Here is a 15,294-nt window from a genome sequence, read left to right as displayed (position 1 = left end):
ACGTATAGCTAGAGACATTTTAAAATAATTTGTGAAATGCCAAACAGGTAAGTAGTAAGGCTTATTTACATTTCTGTCTTATTTAAATTTACATTTATATCTTGAAGTCACGTAGATTCTTTCTATAGTTCTGGTTCAAGTTTTTACGGTACCTGCATGCAATTTGTTCAGTCTTTTCGACAGATCTTCTAAACCTATAGAAAAAAGTATGTTTTTCTAATCCTTGGATCACAATTACCCTTAAATTTTAGTTGTATCCAGATAAACACTATACACTGCCTATTCCTGTAACTGCCATTCTCTTCTTGCAAAAGAATGCTGACAATTTTAATTTATGTAACAGTGGATTTTTTTGTCGAAGTATACGGTTCTGAAATTGCATTTTTTCTGCGTAATTTTGAAAGTCTTTGTATATCCTAAAGCGCATCGCTTGTCCGGGCAACCAATAAGCAATTGCTGTCCAAATGGTTTGATTGCACTCCAATACGAGAGAAATCGCTCGTTGGAACCCATTTTTGTGTTTTTGAGAAACTATATTGAAGTTCTTCAAGGAACTCGCATAACTCCGTTACTGTAGATCTTTTTTCTTTTTTTCTTATATGTTGTCTGCAGGCTGTGGTCCGAATCTGTTATTGAGCTGAGCTGCTTTTATATTTTGTTACATGAGAGACCGAAATTTTGTTTCGTAACAGCTTGCTTGAAAGATCAAAGCATCTTTAATGTGCAAACAGCAAGAACAAGAATATGAAACTTCTCATTAAAAACTTTGACATTTCAAGCCTTTGTTCACACCTTTGCGCATATCAAATTGAATCAGCAGAAATCATGCTTAAAGAGCCCAAATTTTGTGGTATGTCGCTTGTTGGTAGTGTAGTATTACGAGAGCCGTTACAAATGAACGGATAATTAATCCCGCATTAGAGCGAACGTATTTAGGCGCTAATTAACCATTCTTTCGCCGCGCGCTAAATAAACTAACGCTTGTTAAGACTACCAGTACACAAGTATTTAAACAACTCAGTTCGACTTATTTAAATAACACAACTTTAGGCCTGGATCTCCTCGCTTATATCCAGGATAGAAAATGTACGTTGTTGAACGTAGGCGGCCTGTAAAACCACAGTTTCTTTTGATTTAAATTACTTCTGCTTTTGACAGTTGCAATGCAGATCTTTCCCCCCAAGTTCAATAAAGATGAAGCGGATTGCTTCAGGGGAAAAGACAATAGAGTCTCATAAAAAGCCCCCAAGAAAACCATAATTGTTGCGGTTTTAGAAGAGGGGAAAAGCAGAAAACAGGCGCCTACGAAATCAATAATTGATGCTCTCAGCTTTTTATTTTTTTATTATTTTTTGGAGTTCCAATAATTTTTCCGTGAGATAAAAAAAAGTTAATTCTCTTGCCTTCTCGGCCAATAGGAAAATTAAGAAGCACCTCACTATGAACGTGAGTTTGTGATTCGCTCTCTATCGGCCCAAACGGAGCTGAGAGGAATTAATTGTTTCTCTCAGCGAAGTGGGACGGAATGAAATTAGAGAGACAAATAACAGAGCCAACGACGAGCAGCAGACAACTGCTTCATTTTTCTTGCAAAATAAATTCCTAAATTTAAACAGAGAAATTTTATTAAAGATTTCCGACTTAGCAAATTTTCCAACAGAACATACTTGTGAGAAATCGACTGGAAGAAGTTTCAACGACGCACTCACTTAACAACAACACAATCAAGTAACAGCTCAACCCGGTTTAATACTACTCAGTGTAAGCTTGTTCATTTAAACTATCTATTTAATTAATTGAACTTTTCAGCCCCCCAACTACTTTAAATTGAGACTTATAGCACAGACAGGTCTTAGGCATAAATCTTTGCCTTCGATTTGTTATATCTTTTGTCAAGTTTGACTGGCATACATAAAGAGATCCCGTATTGTGTGATCTGTAGCAGCCCAGCCAAATTTGATAACTGGTGCGCCCAGAGGAAAGAATCACGCCTGAATTTTTGTTTTTCTATCCGATCGGATTAAAATAGTAAAATAACCACTACCACAGAAGTGAAAGCACACTAATAGACAAACAAATAGAGTAATTTATCTCAAATTTACGGCCAAAATACAGTAAATTTACATTAAAATAGTAACAGGCAACTGATTCTTTGCTCTTGTAAAATTGTTCTGACCCGGGTGGGGGTAATCTATGTCCAATTTTTAGTTTATTTATATAACAATTGAAGTACTCTTACATTTTATAGTCAAAATTTAACCAAAAATCATCCCCCCAAAACCTATTTAGCCTAATTTTTACCCAATTTTCATCAAATTTATGGTTAAATTTTAGTATTTACACCTTAAATAACCAAAATTCAACCAGATTCTATCCCCCCAAAACATATTTAATTTGATTTTAACCCAATTTTAACCAAATTTATGGTTGAATTTTAGTATTTTCACTCTAAATAATTGAAAGTTATACAAAATTCATCCCCCCATAACCTGTTTAGTCTATTTCTAACCCGATTTTGACCAAATTTATGGTTAAATTTTAGTATTTTCACTCTAAATAATTGGAATTTATACAGAATTTATCCCCACAAAACTTGTTTAGACTATTTCTGACCCGATTTGGACCAAATTTATGATTAAATTGTAGCATATACACTCCAAATAACCAAAAATTATCCAAATTTCACCGCCCCAACACCTAATTAAACTAAACTTTAGCCAATTTTCACCAAATTCACAGCAGAATTTTAGCATTTTCACACTAAATAGCCGATTTTTAACCAGAAATTATCCCCCCAAATCATATTTAGAGTAACATATGTCTAATTTTTACTGAATTTTTGACCAAAATATAGCATTTTCAAACAATTTAACGTAAATTTAACCAGAATTCATCCCCCCAATACGTGTTTAGTGTAATTTATATCTAATTTTATACACATTTAGGCACACGTTGTTGCATTTTCACATTAGCTAACCCAATTTTGGTTAAATTTAAGCCTTCCTTAGTTGAATATTCACTCTGTTTTATCAATTCCTTGACCCGGGTGGGGTAATATTAATCAAATTTTAACCAAATAAACATTATTTTGACTTAAATCCTCAAAAACTAACCAGATTTTAACAAAATTAACGTCACTTTTATCATAATTTAACGGATACTAATCACATTGAAGCCTTAAAAACATCATTCTTATCCAATTTTAACCAATATTGCTCAAGAAAATAGCCATATTAACGTCTTTTTTACAAAAAATTAGGAAATATTAACCAAGTTTTGACCACATAAATCTCAATAAGGCCCTAATTTAACAAAGAATAACGGGTTTTCAACTAAATTTTATCCCCCCAACATAGATTTTTAGCCTGAAAATAACATAAATTGATGAGAATTCCCCCATTTTAACCGGTTTCACAATAAAAATTTCACCAATAGAGGTTTTAAACAGTGCATGGACCAAACTGGAATAGTTATTGTAGAACATCTTAATCTAACAGCAATAGAAAACACTAGAAGGGGTAAAATAACACGGTTTATTACTGACGGAATTACTTTCTTAGCTATTTTCTACGTGTTTGAACATAATTCTCCCGCTGATTTTTGTATAACTTATGCATCTGAGATCCCAAACTTTCAGAATTTACTAACTTTGTTAAAAACTAAAAACAGTGTGATCGAGATTCCCGCAGAAAATTTAGCCAATAATTAATTAAAAGAGCGTAAACTAGCCTTTTTAACCCAATTTGTACACAAATTTATCATAGAAAAGTTGTTGTCTCATGTTAAAATACGGTCATTAACAGACTCAAGCACTTTAGAAACAATATTTAAACACAATAATAGCTACAAAAATACTACTACTGATGTACTAAACATCCCGTACTAAACATTTTTATACTGTCTTCTGTGTAATTTCATACAAAAATACATTAATAAAACAACAAAAACAATTGCTCTATGTTATTTATATGTCATATATTAAAGTAAACGTTCAAGATCTAAATATAAGTATTAAAGTACATAACGAAATAGGCAAAGTTTCATATTATTTAACTGATCAGAACAGAAACTTTTTATGCATTTACCATCACTCTTCTAGCGAAACAGAGACTGAAATCTACATAACTTACAAGTGGACCAACCCAAACTTTAATGAACTTTTGTGTGCTCTAAGAAATCGGAACACTGTGATAGAATTAGCATAAACGTTATCATCTTGTGTGTGGATGAGCCACCAAAATAAAATTCCCCCGTTTGGTTTACAAATCTTAAAAATCATTAAACCCAAATACATCAACCTTTCTCCTGACGATCCGAGTTTACCAGATAGAGTTAAATTACTTATAAAAACAGAATTGGTCACACAAATTAGATTTTCAAAAATAAACAGATTTCACCAATACTCTATTGAATTTAAACACTCTGAAAGCACTTATCTTTGGTTATTAAATTTTACCGTTGAGCAAACCGATATTTACTCTTGGGTTGAAATTTTTAGTACTGATAAGGGCAAAAACTTTGAATTTAAAATACAATCATTAAACGGTCCTAAACAAATAAAATTCATAACACAAAACAAACAGTTCAACTTTCTACCTTAGTATTAGCGTTTTATTACAGAATTGTTATAACAAAAATATTTTCTACACTAATTACCCAAACTAATAATACTTTCGTATAAAATATTCTTTTCGTACACTAAAATAAAACATGGCAGCGAACGTTGTTGCGTACCCCGACATAGCGTTAGAGAAATTTACAGGTTTGGATCCATCTGAAGATGCCCAGGAATTCTTTAGTTTAATACAAAGAAAAATCCAATTCTCACTAGGAACAAGAGATCCTGCGGATGCTGATTTGCAAGCAGCATACGACGCTAGACAAAAAGCGTTGTTTGGTTCGGTTTTGCGTGGGCCCGCAGCCCAATGGTTTGAAACCTTAGCACCAGGTTTAGCATGGAACGAAGTTAGAAATCAGTTCATTACCCGTTTTACTGATGCAAAAGACAAGTATAGGGAAAGAATTGAAGTCGAGAGTATTAAAAGGCAACCAGATGAGTTGATAAAAAGCTATACACACCGAGTAACAAAAGCAGTTGAAAAAGGATGGCCAGATCCAGATTTGAACAACGACCAGCGTAACGCTAAGTGTATGGAGTACTTTGTAAGAGGATTAACGCCACCTACACTCAAGCAAAAGGCACATCAGCGGTTAATAGAAAACCCAGCTACAACTTGGCAACAATTACAGGATCATGTAGCAACTAAAGACTTAAGTTTTTCTGTTAGCAGTGAATTCACGGGTACTGCCTCAAGTAGTATCGACAATAAAATAGAAATAGAAGGGTTAAAAAACCAACTCACAGAAATTGCAAATCTAATGAAAGATCATAAAATAAACGCCACATACAACAACGACAATCCCAGATTCAAACAAAACCAGACTAGATTCTGCAAGTTTTGCAAACGTTCAGGTCACACAATAGCTTTCTGCTTTAAGTACAAGGACTTTAAAAACGAAAACCGAAACCCACCTCAACAACGAGAAAAGTTCACAGATAATTATAAACGTAGTAGGAGCCATTCACCAGGTCAACAAAATTACAAATCAAGCAATTATGACAATCGAAATTCTAGGGACAGACAGAGAAATAGTTATAACCAAAATCAATCCAATTATCAAAACAACTCTAGATCAGACTACCGACATCGATCACCGTACCCATCAAACTCTTCAAATAATTATCGATCATCTTCCTACGATAACCGATCACAGGAACGACAAAATAACCATCGAAACAACTCTTACAGAGATAACAATAGGCAAAATAGTAGGGATAGACAAAGCAACGGTCCTCCAAGATCAGATAATCGAAATCGTGATAGGAGTAGAGACCATGACCGAGATAGGACACCTACTAGACAAAACCATAATACTCATTCAAGAGATAACAGTGAAGGGCCAAGCCCTCGAGTTCACTTTACCAGTGAAACTTCTAGAGATTATTACAATAATGAGAACCACAACGACGAGTATTTAAACTAGACAGGTCTCCGTTCATAAACACTACTGGTAACAAAACAAGTTACTCACATATTTACATTAATTTATACCAATCCGTCGGAGACAAAAATTAAAATAACGGCTTAGAAACCCAGTTTTTATTGGACACAGGAGCATCAAGCTCTATAATTAATTACCACACTTATCTTGAACTATGTAAATTACAACACATTGAGATGAAAGCTTCAAAAAATCATACTTTAGCGGTTAATGGTGAGAAACTAAAACTTCTAGGTCAAATTACCTTCAAAACTTCTTTCGACATTGAAGGAAAGTATCAAGTGGAAGTTACCACATGGGTTTCAGCCAAAGATGGTTGCAAGCCGAATTTGTTGGGAATGGATTTCCTTGAATCTACAGTAAAATCTATTGACCTAACCACTCCAAAAATTGATTTAAAAACTTACCCTGAAGTAGCCGTCACATTATCTAGATACCAAACGAAAAGCTATCCATACATTAGCTCTTACAAAATTGTAACTCTTGACCAGCAACTACCATTAGCACCAAAATCAACTCGAGTAATATCAATCAGACCTCCGAATGAATTCTTCAGAAAGGGAACCTCCTTCGTAATTGGAAGTGAACTGCAAGCTCAAGGAATTTATACTTACAATGTTCAGTGTTTTAGAAAAGAAAAGGAATTACCAATAATGCTAAACAATCCTCAAAACAACAAGGTTGTCATCCAAAAGGGTCCTATTGGGCACACTTTAGAAGACATTGAAATTAGACAAGACCCAGAATTTTCTGTAGTTGACAACGTTGCATTCATAAACCATCTAATGAATAGTGACACTAATTGGGATCAAATATTCCATGTTAGTGAAAAACAAGGTCCAAAAATTTCAAAAATTCAAAATTTCTTTGCAAGCAAAACTCCTGAAAAACAAAAGAAAACAGAAAAGCGAAAAAGGCAACAAGATTTTACCAACAACTACGAATTAGAAACAGACTTTAGCGACGACCTCAAAGACCTTAAGCCACAATTAGAAACAACTGATGAGAACATCAGACCCGTTGAACTTCCCAAAGAAAAACTTTGACAAAACCGATCAAGCGTTTCTCGAAAAATTTGATTTCAGTCAAGCTGATATCAATGACCAAAACTTAGACAAGTTACTGAGGACTTTAACTAAAAATAAAGACGTTTACTCTCAACACAAATACGATGTTGGAAAGATAAAACAAAAGTTTCATGTTAAACTTTTACCTAATTCAACTTTGACAAAACAAAGACCATCCAAAGTACCATTACATTATCAGGAAAAACTAGAAAACCTTTTGGAACAACTGTGTAAAACAGGTATAATCCGGGAAATTGGTAATGATAAAGAAATGGGATCAGAATTTATTAATCCAATCATAATCCTGCCCAAGGGGAACACAGTAAAACTGGTTATAGATGCCCGATATCTGAATTCAATAACAGACCTTAGTCGATATTCATGGCCACTCGAACCAATCGGAAGTCTATTAACTAGATTAAAAGGTAATTTCTTCACAACCAGTGATCTTTGTTCAGCCTATAACCAAGTCCCTCTAACTGAGGAAACCAAACAGCTGGTAAGTGGGGAAGTCCCTCTAACTGAGGAAACCAAACAGCTGGTAAATTTTTCCTTAGGAAAGTACAGTTCTTGGGACATGTAGTAGGTAAAGATGGGATACAACCAGTCAAGAAGCGAGTAGCAGATTTAAAAGCACTTGAGTCGCCTGAAAACAAACGTGATGTCATGAGAGTTCTAGGTTGCTTAGGATTCTACAGCATGTACATCAAAAATTTGCATGTTGACTGCAAACCATTTTATGACCTAACCCGCACAGAAACTAAATTTGTCTGGACAACAGAACACGAAAAACTGTTTAACCACATTAAAAACAGGATTAGCGAAGATACTATCTTAGCAATACCTGATACTAAATACCCTTTCCACGTGCATGTAGACGCTTCTTCTATAGGAGTAGGCTCAATTCTCGTTCAAGAATTTCCAGAAGGGAAACGAATAGTGTCTTTTAATTCTAGAATTTACACTAAAGAGGAACAAAAAATGAGTACCACAGCACGCGAACTTTAGGGTGTAATATCGGCATTACAAACTTATGATCATTACCTAATTGGTTCTCCCCATCCCGTATATGTGTACACAGACCATAAGCCTTTAATGTATCTATGGGGTAGAAGAGGAAAACTCTCTCACAGGTTTTTTAGATACCAGTTAGTAATATCTCAATTTCAGAACTTGAAAATTATTTGGACTGAAGGAAAAAACTTAGCTTTTCCCGACATCCTAAGTCGCAATGTAAAAATTAAAGATCTGGACAAGTATCAACTTAAACACAAAAAGATACCAAAAGACATTAGTTTTTGCGACGAGCATGGTAACGAGGAAAAATACTTCATTTTGCGTGATTATTGAAAAGGGACCAGCAGATGATTTTCTTCCAATCCTAAAACAAAGCATAACGGGTATCGACAAAGTCATTTTCAAAAATGACAAAATGGTAAAGCAAAAGTACGACAATAATCAAAACAGACTTTGCTCAATAAACAATATTTCGGAAGATTTCTCGTATGGTTCATCAATTAACCACTATAGGCGTCACCGCAAACATGAAATAACCCCTGTATCAGAACAGGAGGAAGACGAAACGTCTGATCATTATACAGAAATTGATTCCTACCCTGATGAAGGGATAACCGAACAAAATTTTGACCCAATTTCGGAATTTGAATTGTTCAATGAGAACCAGTCACCGGAATTTTGACAAACTCTACTTTGATCAAACTAATACCACAGACTCGGAGTACAGATTCCCTCTAGAATACGACAAAGTTTTTCTCGTGAAAAATAGCACTTGTATAGATAAAACCGAATTAGCAAAAAAACTTCCCGAAAATCCAAAAATAAAAGATGCAAGAGAACTCATTGATAAACTGACAACCTTCTCTAAAGAAGTTGATTTAAATACATCAGTAATTTGTCAAGAACAATTAAAAGATCCAGTAATACAACAAATTCGTCAATTAAGAACGAACAATAACAAAGATGAAAAGAAAATTGAATTCCGACAATCTAAAGCCATAATGTCATACATTAATAACTTTGAAAAACTGAGTTTCGTAGGCAACATCTTATGTATTCAACAACAAACAGACGAACCAGATATTGAATACTTAAAAATTTGTGTACCACTGTCATTGTTCTTTAAAGTTTTTCAGCTAGGTCATTGTGAACTGTCAGGTCATGTAGGTTTAGATAAAACACTTGCTAATGTAAAACGATTTTTTTATTGGCCCGGAATGTATAAATGGATTGAAAACCTAATTGCTGATTGCCTTGAATGCCAAAAAAATAAACAAAAACGGAGAGACATCCACGAAGCACCTCTCGAAAAGTGGACTGATACAGTCCCATTCCCCTTTCATACGGTCCATATTGATCACAAAGGACCTTTAAATCCACCATCGAACGGTAAACACCATTGTTTAGTTATTGTCGATTCATTTTCACGTATCATTCAAGTATACCCTGTACGTTCCACAGACGCAGTAGACACCATAAAAGCTTTAGAAAAGTTCATCTTGTCTTTTGGAAAACCACAAAAACTTCTTTATGATAAGGGTTCGGCATTCATGAACCAAGATTTTGCGAGTTACATTCATGAATTAGGTATAACACCCGCACCTCGAACTGCTTATGCGCCTTGGAATAATGGTAAAGTCGAGATCCAAAACAAACATCTAGGAGCACATTTCCGAATTTTTCTAGAACAAGCTCGAGGTAAATGGGACGAACTGGCACCAAAATTTGCGTTTTCTCATAACACGGTTCCAAATGCTAGTACTGGAATCTCACCTTATGAAATTGTGTTCGGACAAAAACCACAGATACCTCTGTCACTTAAGTTAGGACTCCTACGAAATTCACAACTCACATGCTCTTCCGAGTTTTGCGAAGAACTGCCTCTTCACAGGCATACCTTGCAAACTTCAAAAATTACCGAAATTGACAAACTTCTAAAACCGACTATTAACAATTCGTTGCTTATGCGAGAAAACCAATTCAGACAAATATACAATAACGCTTATAAAAAGAGCTTAGAAAACAATAACCGCGCACATAAACATAGAAACAAACACAAATTAGGCAAGCCACTTGAGGTTGGACAAAAAGTTCTAATGGAAAACCATCAAATTGAGTTAGGAAAGTCAAAAAAACTACATGAACTAAGATCAGGACCTTATACTGTAGAAAAAAAACTAACCAATGTTAACTATGAATTAACTTTAGATAGCAACCCGGCCACCAGGAAGGTCGCTCATAGAAATCACCTAGTCGAGCACTACCCAGCTACTGAAACTATACCAGAGTTAACCCTAGAGTATGGTATAGATAAAAATAATTGTGACAGATTTTATAATAATCTAATGACAAGTCAGATGAATAAACCCAATAGTCCCTTGACTAAATTCTCCTTCCAAAGCCCCACTAACACCGAATATTTCCCCGTGGATAATTTCATACGAAGAGACTCCCCTGTGCAGAACTTCGACCCTGACCGAACACCTACCAATTTCGATTCTGGATTCAACGAAGCAAGTTCAGGTGGTCGTGATAACCCACCTCCAGTCCAAACACACCTACCTAGCGGTAGTCGAACAAGAAGTTCAACTCCTTGCCCACAGCACAATTCAAGAATACCTCTAGACCCTAATTTAAGTCCTCTCCGCCCTAATACATCGGAACAAGGACCTTCTAATTTAAAAACTTTAGAAAATAATAATAATAATAGGCGAACTTCTAGTCGCTCGGCCAAGCCGCCATCACGCTATCAAGCCGGATTTACTTAACTTTGTTTTAGGTAGCAATAAATCCAGTCAACATTTACTGGCAGTGCCTATTACTACAAATCATAGCCTTAATTCCCGACTTGAAGCGCTAAAAAAGAACAGGATGAACAGATATCCTTGTTTTGAAAAACTCTATTTTTCTTATTTACTTATAAGTCTTTTCTACTTTTGTACTCTTTCTATAGTTATTAACGCTACTGGACCTCCTTTTGAGGATATTAATGACGTATCTAACAAACTTAGGGTCATTCATTATGACTGTTCTAAAATGAAAGAAAATAAAATGTATGCTTTAACACAAGTTTCTCTTTGCAAAATTACACCCGAAAACATTCAGATGGTTGATACACATGTAACACTTTATCAACGGTCTTATCGGACCTTTGTTAAAGCTCTTATGTGCAAAGTCACTGCAATGCTCATTCGTTATAATTGTGGTATGTTTTCCCATTCATCAATTGTACACAACGCTCCAATAATAACATACGATATTATTGTTTCACCCGAACAATGCCTAAATGCTAATAAAACTGGAAAAATTACTGTTACCGAATTTGACGATGATGACATGGAAATTGACATAAAACATGGAATAAAAACTGTCTCCTATAAAAACCAGGGAGTTGATCTTGAAGGTGAATCATCAACATCTTGTGATAATCGTGGTCAAATTAAACACTTCTCTTTTGAATCCCTGATGCAAGAAACTGTACTCGATATTGATCTTAATGACAGAACTGTCTATAACAGTCAAGGACTAAAACTTCCTTGTGCCCTCTCAGAAGGAGGTTGTCATTCGACATCACTCGACCCCTTTGCATACAATTGGGAGGCACCGGAAAATTGTATAGTTACTAAAAGATTTTCACAAAACGCAAAAATGCTAAAACATGAAAACGAACTTGGTAACGTACAGTATTTCATAGTGAGTGATGAAAAACCGGAGACGCCCTATGAAGGACCAGGAACGTATTCTCCTGCTGAAATGGACATAAAAATTAGAGTAATTGATGAAAAAGAAAAGGTGTGTGGAAAACCAGAATTTATTTATAGAACAAATTTAGATTCTTTATATGTTTCTTATAAAGGCGGATTTAATATGAAGACTGGCAAACCTTATAAAACAAAAACTCAACAATTTTTTCATAAACTTCGTGTTGAACCTGACAATAGCCTAAGTGTAAATGGGTTTAATAGGAAGCCTTCAGATGAACAGATCCGAACATCCGACAATGGTTTTGTTGCATGGGAACACTTAGACAAAGACAAGTTAGACTATGATCTTAACCTTGCGGTAAAAATGGATTTTGTCATATATCATAATTACATGCAAATAAAACAAGCATGGAAAGGTTTGGTCATAGAGCAATGCGAACTTGACCGAACTCAAAAACAAATGATACTAATGCAGGCTATCCAAAACAATCGTTTAGCTGGATATATGTTAACCGGCAACCGCTCGATGTTCTTAGACACAGATGGTAGCATAGGTTGGCTGTACCACTGTCCAAAACGAAACTCACCACTTCAGGTTCTTGAACAGTGTTATGATAGGATTCCTATTCATTATGATGGTAGGACAATGTTCGTCGACCGAATTACTCGACAAACCTACCCTTTTGCAAACGAAGTAGATTGTGTTGGAGGCTACAAAAATGCCTACCAATTAGATATTGATAATGACAATTCATGGTACCATTTGATGCCAGCACCTGTTCCTTTACAACCGCCAAAAATATTCTCTTCAAGAGTTATTAGTTCTATTCCAAAATTTACCGGTTACGAATCGCAACGTGCCGGAATTTACACACCAAATCAACTTAAATCTTTTTGGGACAATATCTTGCATTCGGAAGCTTCAAAATCTGTTTTGACAAAAATTTCAAGAGAAGTTCTAGAAGGAAGAAGCATAGACTATTCTCAAAAAGATATCTATGCGTCAGCAATGGGAATTAACAGACAAATTTATCTAGATTCTCTTCTTTCACCTACATTTTTTACAGACCAGTTCAAAGGCACTTTTGGGATCATCACTTTTTATCTGGAAAAAATTGGAGTTTATTTTGCTTGTTTCTTGTGCATAAAATTCTTAACTGATGTAATCGTAACAATCATAAGAGCGTTCGAAATCCACAAAATATCCAACAAAACAATGGGTTTTTGGAAAATTCTATTAGGAGCAACATATAATCTTTGTATCTTATCGTTCTTTACACCGGTATTCTCTAACGAAACCAAACCGTCGGCCCCACAGAACAACAATCATTTTTTACCGCTTAGTAATTATCAACCTTACAGCACAATAGATAAACTTACAAATGCGTTGAGGATCAACCAAGAGAAAATAAAATTGATGAGCATTGTCATACAGAAAATAATAAAGTAGAATACCCAAATCTGGCGTCACATCAACCACAACCACAAAATGATGCAACCATTCGAAGTGTGGTGGCACCTCCTTAAAGCTGTTAATAAAAAAAATCATCTTTTTCATAAAAAAATAATCTGTCTCAAAAATAAAAAAAATTATTTGTATTAGACTCTATAAGTTAATCAATATCTTGTTTAGATACACATCAAGGATGCTATGCTATGCAACCCAAATTCATAAAACCGCCTAACGCTTTATTCATTCGATTTGAACAATACACCGGACAAATATTATCATCAAGTATTTCCGATTTAAAAACTACTGTAACTATTAGAGTTGCATCTTTCTACTTCAGTGACATTATAGACTTGGACGTACCGCATTCAACTTTTCAATACTTCTCATTGTTAAGAGCACTGATTGAGGACACAATTACTTTCGTAAACATTGGAGTCGAATACAAAATTGTTTCAAAGCATCTGAAGAAAAATATTATTAGACTTTGAGTTTTCCTGTAAGAGACATTTGTGGATTCCTTCCTTGCTTTTTAATTCTTATAATCCATTTTCAATTATGTAATCGCAACTATGTCTATCTAGCTATTGCCTGCACTCTTCCCCTACTCCGATTTTGCTTAAGTGAATCCGATTGATATATTATCTGTAAATATCAATCGTTGTCAATAATCCTCTTTTCAGAAATAATTGACACACCCTTTTTTATCCTTTTTTACATTTACATACTTTTATACATAGTTTTGAAATGAAGAACAATAAGTTAATTAACAACTAAAACGCTTCCATTGATGTACTTTTTGTTTCAAGATATACTCGTTACAATTTATCAAATAAAGAAAACTTTTGAAGAAAATCACGGAGACATTTTCCCTCAAATCGTTATAAATTTTGAGTTTTGGGACACTTGGGAAAACGATACTGTGATTTTAACCCCTCATTCGTTGTATTGGAATTATTTCGTGTATTTAGCACAATTCGACCCTAATAGTTTGCCAAATGAGCTAGATCAGCAACTTGATTCATTTAACTAATAGAAACTTACAAATCAGAATCGGAAACCAAAATTTTGAGCTATTAGCCGTATACTATGTTTCCGCTATAAGCATAATGACTTTCGCAAAAAAACCCATGACAAATATTTACAGACTTTTAACTATTTTCATTACTCATCCTCAGTTCGCCGAATTCACCATTTTTCTAGCATTCAAAGAGAACTCGGTATTTCAAGTACAGCATCCAATCTACATTGCTTAAGTATCATTCTAAACTATGATATTTGCAGTTAACAATAAATTTGTAGAGTTACAAAAAATTCAACGATCTTTTGATGCATACCCAACTCCTGTACCTACTATGCTAGTAACGCTCAAAGAAATCCAAAGTGAAAAAATTTGTTTAATAAGTATTAATCCTCTTTCAGTTCAATGGAAATTCTTCCTCTTTATATTAGAAAACCCAAATTGTGTACCTCACAATCTTTATTTTGAATTGCCGAAAAGTGATTCTTCTCAAAACGATTTCATTATTAAAGAATTGGAAACAATTAACAATTAAAAAACAGCAATGATATTCTCATACCAAAATTGCCTTATACAAATTCAATTTTTTGAAAAATCATTTGTGACAACAAAAAGTAACAGAGTTATACCACAACTAATACTCCATTTCGAATATTTAAACTCTTGGACTGATGGATCCATCATCTTAACACCATCTTCCCCCTATTGGACATTCTTCATAAATATATCCCAAGCTTTAAATGGTTCCAAAATCCCTTTTAATTTAGATCTCCTATAATGCTGTTCCACTTTGGTGAGCGACTAGTCAAAGTAGAATCCCTCGAGAGATCATTCATTGAAACTCCCACTGCAGAAATAAAGCCCTGTATAATCATACATTATACTGACTACGAACGTGGATGTGAGGGTTCTACTCGAGTCACCATGGGAATGATGCACTGGGAATTCTTTCTCGCACTCATCGATATCGAA

The 15,294-nt window shown here is 34.6% G+C and overlaps 1 protein-coding gene across 1 annotated transcript in view; it reads right to left on the bottom strand.

Moving 5' to 3' along the window:
* The window catches only part of LOC142336358 (nuclear migration protein nudC-like), a 472,960-nt gene that overhangs the window by 276,478 nt on the left and 181,188 nt on the right, over nucleotides 1–15,294 (bottom strand). The gene's annotated exons all lie outside the window — the stretch shown is intronic.

This window comes from Convolutriloba macropyga, chromosome 3, assembly GCF_964194025.1.
Source record: "Convolutriloba macropyga chromosome 3, txConMacr16.3, whole genome shotgun sequence".
In the NCBI taxonomy this organism is placed as follows: domain Eukaryota; kingdom Metazoa; phylum Xenacoelomorpha; order Acoela; family Convolutidae; genus Convolutriloba; species Convolutriloba macropyga.
The sequence above is the reverse complement of the archived record's forward strand: the minus strand, read 5'-3'. Positions and strand labels throughout refer to the sequence as shown.